Consider the following 7,925-nt stretch of genomic DNA (forward strand, 5'->3'; position numbering starts at 1 on the left):
TGATACTTTAACTTTTTCTCGTGTCCCTTGACTGAGTATAGTAGTACTAAGTCACCTTATTCAAAGTTTCACTACTTGATATGCTTGTCAAACTAGCATTTGCATCTTGCCTTCTTGCGTATTAGTGCATGGGTGGCCAAAAGTTGGGATTTCAATAAGCATTGGAGTTCAATCAAGCATTCTGTTCATGCCTCCTTCCCGTCCCATCTTTCTTGAAGGGCTATCCTAAGGCTTGGTACAAAGAATTCCAAGGGAAGGATTGCCTCTATACCATATGTCAATCTAAAGGGGGTCTGTCCTATAGCCATGTGGTAGGCACACAAGGCCGTCATCAGCTTGTTATCACAATCACTGCGTGAAGCAGAGATGACTTTGGTCAGGACGTTTACTAAGATTTTATTTGTGGATTCAGCTTGACTGTTTGCCTGGTTGTAATAATGCGAGTATTTCCTATGGATGATTAGAAAGGAGGACAGGAAGTGAGCTATCACTTCATTGATGAAGTGTGTGCCTTGGTCACTAACTAGTTTGATGGGGCAATGAAATTGTGAGATCACTTGCTCCCATAGGAACTTAGTAGTGGTCCGAGCGTCATTCTTTCTCGTAGAGCTCAAAGATGATCAAGAAGGTTGCAAACAATGCTGGGAAGCTGGGGAAGGAGTTGGAAATGCAAGGAGTGGATTAACCCAGCCCCCTAAAAATGCACCGCATTTTGCGCTAGCTGATCTTGGGGGCTAGGAAGTATTCAGCAGTGCTACTGAGCACTTGACAATGATTAGGGGGCTCCGATGCAGCCTTGCAAGATGCCAAATGAAGGCTGGGAAGATTGGGAAGGAGGCGAGAGATCAAAACATACCTGCAAATGAAGGTGCCATGGTTGCCATTGAAGCTCGAGTTGAAGCTCTTCAAATCCGGGCTAAAGAGAATGCCAGGCAAGATCCAATGCCTTTGCTCTGATACCAATTAAAAAGGAAGTAGAACCCAAGAGGAAGAAGCTTGGCGATGAGAGCTATGGCAGATGGAGAGCAAGAGCAAGAGAAAAAGAGAAAATCAAAGTGGGAACTCTAACAACTACAATGTGTGATCGGGCCTTCCTTTATTCAAACTATCACTAAAAGAATAAAGAATAAGTGACTATGACAGGCACCCACCACCTGCACTGCAGTGCAGTGGGGGTGGGTACTGTCAGTGTGGTAATACACGGGCGGCTAGGCGGAGGCGCCTTTACCCCCAACACGGTGTAGAAGAGTCACTAGTTCCATGGCTTCCCAATCTGCCAACTCACAGAGTGGTTTAGGGAGTCCAACATGATGCAATAGGGAATCTACCCCATCACTAACTAGTGGTACTTTAGTAAGGCTATTCTCATCTATCACTACTCTGCTAGACCCTAGGACATGTCCCAATAGAACCTTTCTTGCTAACAATGGTCTTCCGCACACATAGATATCATCCAATGCTTTATCGATCTTAGCAATTGTACTACGGTACCCAACTATGTCAGGCACTAGCATCGAATGTATTCTCGGATTGGAGTCATGTATTATTGTGTGCATATCAACCACTGTTATCATAGTCTTTTCATCGAAAGAGTCATCATCCTTAGTGGATGGCTATGCCCTCTTAGCCTCACTTTTTCTCTCTAATGTTTTCTCTAACTCCCATGACCTATGAATCTCAAATGTTGCTCCATGGGTACTTTCCCATAGTGGCTCAAACTCGAGCATGGTGTCACTTTCAAGGCAAAGGATAAAATGGTCGACCTAACCAAAGATCCCACTAAACCATTTAGGATGGAAAAAGTATCTTTTGAGTCATGGAAATTCCTTGGATTAAGGGTCATGCTGGTGGCCGGAAGTATTGATCAACCTGTATTTAATATCCACCGCTTCAAGCCAGCTCCCAATTAGAAACTAAGAAAAATAATGTGTCCCTTATAGCCAAGATTCAAAATCCGTCACTTATTAGAGACTCTCAGAAAATGCAGCACCTGTCGTCGAGACCTAAAACAGGCCCGACACTGCTCTAATCACTCGTTGGGCTAGAAGCATCTAAGGGTCACACTACCCTAACCTAACTTCTATTGTAAACTTCACATTTTTTTAAATTTTAGTCCAATGGTTAAGCCTTCCCCACACTCCTCAAAGGGAATTTGTACACATATATTGGTGTAAAACACCACGTAACACAGACAGAAGGAGGCACCCCTCGGTTGAATGCCATGGCCCCACTGCAGCTCTCCTACACCTCAAGGATTGGCCCCTTGATGCGCCACTAACATAAATAACACAAATGTCACAAACTCCACTCTTATTTTAATCCGTTCCAAGAGATAAGATATTTCCTCACTTAACAATTTTCCAAGGAACCCAAAAGCCTAAACCTACAGCTTAGGTGTCTCACAACTCATCGTGGATCATAAGTATAAGAAACCAATTGCAATACATCCAGGAATTACACCATGTGATATGCACAATACAACTGTAAATGGCCATAGCGCTCAATCATTTTATGATTTAGCAATCAAAATTGCGAAGTGCAAAGAGATTTCTTTCAATGATTTCATCCTACATGTAATGCAATGTTACTAAGGTCAGCCCCGAGCCTTCTCGTACTGCTTAACCCTTTTACACTTAAATTATGAACGTCTTATATGATATGCACAAAAAATAGATCAAATTTTCAAATGTTATCAGCTTTCTTCAAGAAGTAAATTGAATATCTAGGATTCATAGTATCGACAGATAGCATTTCAGTGGATCCTACCAAGGTCCAAGATATACAAGATTGGCCACCCCCAACAAAAATCAAGGAAGTGCAAAGCTTTCTAGGGCTAATGGGTTGGTATAGATTCTTCATTAAAGACTATGCCTCAATCGCCTGACCTCCTCAAAAAGCAGGTCTCCATTACATGGATGTTTGCCATAACAATCTAGCTTTGAGAAGCTTAAGCAAAGTTCGGTAACCACACGTATCCTAAGGTTACCCGACCTCCGCAAAGAATTCAAAGTCATAATTGATGCAAGCTCTCTTGCTTTGGGCTATGTGCTTATGTAAGAAGAACATCCAATAGCCTATGCTTCAAGAAAATTAAAGATCCGCGAAAGAAACTATGCCACACATGATCTAGAATTACTTGTTGTAATTCATGCCTTTAAACTATGGAGACATTTCTTGCTTGGTAATAGGTTTTCTCTAGTCACTGATCATAAGAGCCTAAAGTGGATGTTTACTCAGCCAGATCTCAATATGAGACAACGTTGATGAATTGAGACCCTGTAGGAATTTGACTTTGAAATCAAGTATAGACCAGGCAAGGAGAATGTGATTGCAGATGGCCTAAGCCGTAAATCATTTCTTAATGCTCTAATCCTAGAAGAACCCTCTAAGGCTAGAACTCTTGCCACAATGATTTCAATGCCCAATAACCCTCTCCTAGAAATGGCTAAAGAAGAGGTAGCGAAGGATCCAAGCTATTAGGACTTGTTAAGAGAAATTTCCATCAAGAATCCAAATCCAAAACTCAAGACTAAGTATCAAGATTTTTCCACAAACGAGGAGCTTGCCTATTACAGGACAAGACTATATGTATTCTTGCAAGTCAAGAACTCAAAAGAAAAATACGATGGGAAGCTCATGATTCCCCATTTTCAGGTCATCCTAGTTATGCTAAGACTCTTAATACAATCAGAAAAATCTTCTATTGGGAAAGCCTCAAGGGTGATGTACTCAGGTATGTCACCAAATGCCTAAACTACCAACAACAAGAGCATGCCAAGATACAAATGAAATGGGAGTATATTAGCATGGACTTCATAGTTGGATTAAGCCCGATACAAGGAGGATATAATTGCATAATGGTAGTCATTGATATCTTAACAAAACTTGCACACCTTATTCTTGTAAAAACCAATTACAAGGCTTCCGATATTGCCAAGCTTTTCATTAAGGAAATTTTCAAGTTACATGGACTACCCCAAAGAATCATCAACGATTGTGATTCTCTTTTTACCTCAAACTTTTGGAAAAGTTTGATCGAAGCTCTAGGAACCTAGCTCTACTTCAGTATTTATTACCATCCCCAAACTAATGGGCAAACAAAGTGATTCAACCAAGTTATTGAGGATATACTAAGGGCTTATTGTTATAGGGAACCCAAATGGTGGATCCAATACCTATCCTTCGTTGAATTTGCAAAATGACTCCTTTTCAGGAACTATATGGGCAAGACTGTCTTATCCCATTAAATTTTTCCGATCCTACCCAGACATATTCCAATCAACAAAGGCAAGAATGTATCTTCAAAAAATGTGACATGATTTTAGTATGAGTTTGTCCAAAGAAAATTTCCTTATCTTTGGGGGAATTCAAGAAGCTAAGTCCCAGGTATTGTGGGCAATATAAGGTACTAAAGTGTCTAGGGCCAAATGCCTACAAACTGCAACTCCCTGACAATTTGAAAGTACATAATGTATTTCATGTCAGTCTATTGAAAGCATATGTCCCTAACCCAAACCATGTACTAAACAACCAACAAATTGTAATGCCCAATCAAGGAATCCTCGAACTTCAACCAGAAAAGATACTTAGCATGTAGGAGAAGACTCTCAGAAGCAAAAACCTCACAGAATATCTCGTCCACCAGTGAAAGGACTACCCTAAAGAGGATGCCACTTGGATTGACAATGAGTCACTATGTAACCAATGAGTCCCCAATTTCATTTGAGATGAGGGCATCTTGATTCCTCTAAGAGCGAGAGGATGTGATATCCTAACTTTAATGTTAATCTTCTCAACTTCTAACAAAATGGATGTGAAGAAATCTAAAATCATTAAATAGAGAAGATCTCAAGCAACAAGATGTGAGGATCATAACCCGACATTTTTCCAGATTGACAATGACTATAGCCACCCATCACGTGAACAAGAGTTATGAGCCATATTAGTCATTAGTGTCACTATCTATAGTATGGATGGTCCAAAAATACTAGATTTTTGGACAAAACTAGTATATTTTTTATATATTGGATATTATTTATTGTAAATATCCTACAAAGCTATGGAACCTTCTAGAATAGGGTGTCATGTAAAAAAAAACGTGGATTTTTCAGCCAGTTTTGGAGATTTAATGCAAAAGAAGAATTGGTGAAATCACGCGCATTGCGATCATAATTTACATGCAACAAACAACACTCGGAACAGGGAGAAGGAGAAGGAGTGATTAGGAAGAATTCTAACCAGGTATCGTGTCCTGGATTTTTATCCCCCTTTCGAAGCCAACAAAACCATCAGATTTGTCGTCTGAGCATCGGATTGCATCTTGGAAGCATTAGATTGCTAATTTTGCTAAGATCCCCTCCATAAAGAACTCTTCTTCTTAGCCATAACCTCCATAAATTTTTTTGTGAAAGGAACTATTAAAAAGGAGTTACTTTACTTTGTTTTTGTGTCGTGAATAAAAGGTATGTAACGATTTTGTATCAGGAGATAATCCAAAGAAGCTATTTTTATATGTTGAACCTAAAGTGGTAGGTAATTAGATAACTAAAACTACTCTCTTGATGGAAGTGGGAGGATGGACCCTCGATGGATCCACACCTATAGCTGGGTGGTCTCGATAAGTCAAGAGCTTTCCTAAGAAGGAATAAAAATCGCACTTGATGGACCATTAGAAACCAGAAAGACTCACTCACATCACTTTAGAATCTGCTAATATTAATATTTTGCTAGTAATAGATTTGACCAGAAAAACTCAGGTTGATCCTCGTGGGAGCAATTGGAACTTCCACTGCGATATAGACTCAAGAGAGCCTAATTAGAAAACTCCAGGGGTTTTATCAACATCCTGGATGGTGCTTGTTAGGACATCTCATGATGGGCTACTAAGAAGGTACCACCAAGAAATAGCTCGAGCGGCATGTTACAAAAAGATTGAGTCATAGAATCCATGCCATCATGGGTGAAGACTTGGCATGTGGTGGGGTGCCGATTGTAGCATGAGGAAAGATAAGAACAAAAATTGCACCAACCCAAGAGAGCCATGACATGAAAGGGGAAGAAGCCACAAGGTGAAGATTATCCCATTAATGTATCCACTAGAGCTAAGGTAGATCAAGTGCATAATGTGCATGAGGACTTGGAGGCATGCCATGACACACAAGGGCCAAGGCCAAGAAAACCTTATCAAACCAAGTGAAGGGGAGAAAAATTGGTGTAGCAGCAAGCTAAATCTCATTGGATCATAGGCAAGTCTTCTCTACTACTTTCAATACCCAACCATATATTTAAGTCATCTACAAAGGATTCATCTCCTTGGTTGTTGGCAATTTCCATCCAAAGTCCTTGAGGCAACCACTTCTAGTGCCTCAAGGAAGACTCTTGGCACATGTTATTAGGGATGCACAAGCACCCCTACTATCAATCAAGTAACAATCACAACTTTTGACTTAGAAGCATTCATTCATAATCCTACACATGGTAGCTTAGTGCAATTGGCTTTCCAACCAAGTGCAATGACCCCAATTATGTGAATGAATAGTTTCTCTTGTACTAAGTTGAATTACTATTGCAACACCACTCATCAGTAGGGTGAAACAAACATGTCTCATGAAAATCTAAACCTAGCTTATGTTTCCTATTAGTGGATGAACAATCCAATACTTGGAAAATCTTGCTTCATAATGATAGGAAGAGCTAACATTGAAGGATTAGAAAGCAATGTCACTATGAATGCTTGGCTCTACCACAAGCAAGTTTTCCTTGGTGATAACTTTTCTAAGACCTCTAGCTTCAAATTCTAAAACACTAAAGATTGATAGGCCATGTTCTCACAATTTGTATTCATACTGAAAATCAAAATCAAATGAGATTTTATCCTTTTGTTCCACACTAGATTTTTGTTCTTGTTGAGCTCACCTTAGGACACTTGTGTTGTCTTTCAACGTATGTGTTGCCCCAACCAAACTCCCCACTTAATAATGTCTTCTACTTGAATTAACACACGAGTACATGTAATAAAAGTAGTGGTATTTCACTTGTGCAAAAGGCTCCCACTTATTCTACACCTCTCAAGTCATTCCACAAAGTCAAGCTCAACAGAGTCTCCTTCCCCCACTAATTTTTCCAAGCTTATTCCTTGGTAGTGGTTTCATTGGATAGTAGATGGAGACTGTGAGAATCTTGTTAATCCATTCATGTGCATCACTAATTAGTTTTTGAGGCATTTGACTATCTTTAGAAAGTCATAAATACTCCCTCAATTTACCTATGCTTGGTTGAATTTCTTCACTTTGACATTTAGAGTGTTGAGTAAAAATCACATTGCATCAACATCTGCAGAGACCATCACAATGCTTTGTTTTAATTAAATAGTTGGATTTTGCTTGTTTGTACTATTTTTGGGATAGTTGTTCACTGCCTAGGGAGGACCACTCTACAAGGGATGACATTTTGATGCAATTATGAGTACAACCAAGCATGTTTGGCATTTCACTCCTCTAGATTTTCAAGGGTTGTCGAGAGCACACTAGATACTATGAGATGTGCAAGTGCACAAAGCCATCTATGGCTCAGTTACCTATTTTGGGTTGCTTGGCTTATGCTTTTATTCTAGTGGAACAACAAAAGAAGTTGGATGAAGAGGCTATAAAATGTATTTTTGTTGGGTATAGTAATGAAAAAAAAGTTTATAAGGTATACCATCCACAAAGTAAGTGTATTTTGGTTGGCTATGATGTTGTCTTTATGGAATATATTCATCCTTTACTTTGATGTATGAAAGAGATAGAAGTATGCTCGCAGGATATTTATGACACTTTGTTTCCTCTTTTAGTGGTGTATAGTCACATGCAGTACCAAATAAGATAGTCTATGTAGGTTTCTCATGATAACACAGATTAGAATATCTTTGATGGGGATATGAATGA

General features: G+C 39.5%; 1 pseudogene; it reads right to left on the bottom strand.

The window, feature by feature from the left end:
- Positions 1–6,205: 6,205 nt before the first annotated feature.
- On the bottom strand, positions 6,206–7,611 carry LOC148016465 (25S ribosomal RNA; annotated as a pseudogene).
- Positions 7,612–7,925: the final 314 nt, after the last annotated feature.

Source organism: Lygodium microphyllum, chromosome 23 (assembly GCF_053477565.2).
Source record: "Lygodium microphyllum isolate KBCC chromosome 23, Lygodium_microphyllum_v1.1.10, whole genome shotgun sequence".
Taxonomy (NCBI): domain Eukaryota; kingdom Viridiplantae; phylum Streptophyta; class Polypodiopsida; order Schizaeales; family Lygodiaceae; genus Lygodium; species Lygodium microphyllum.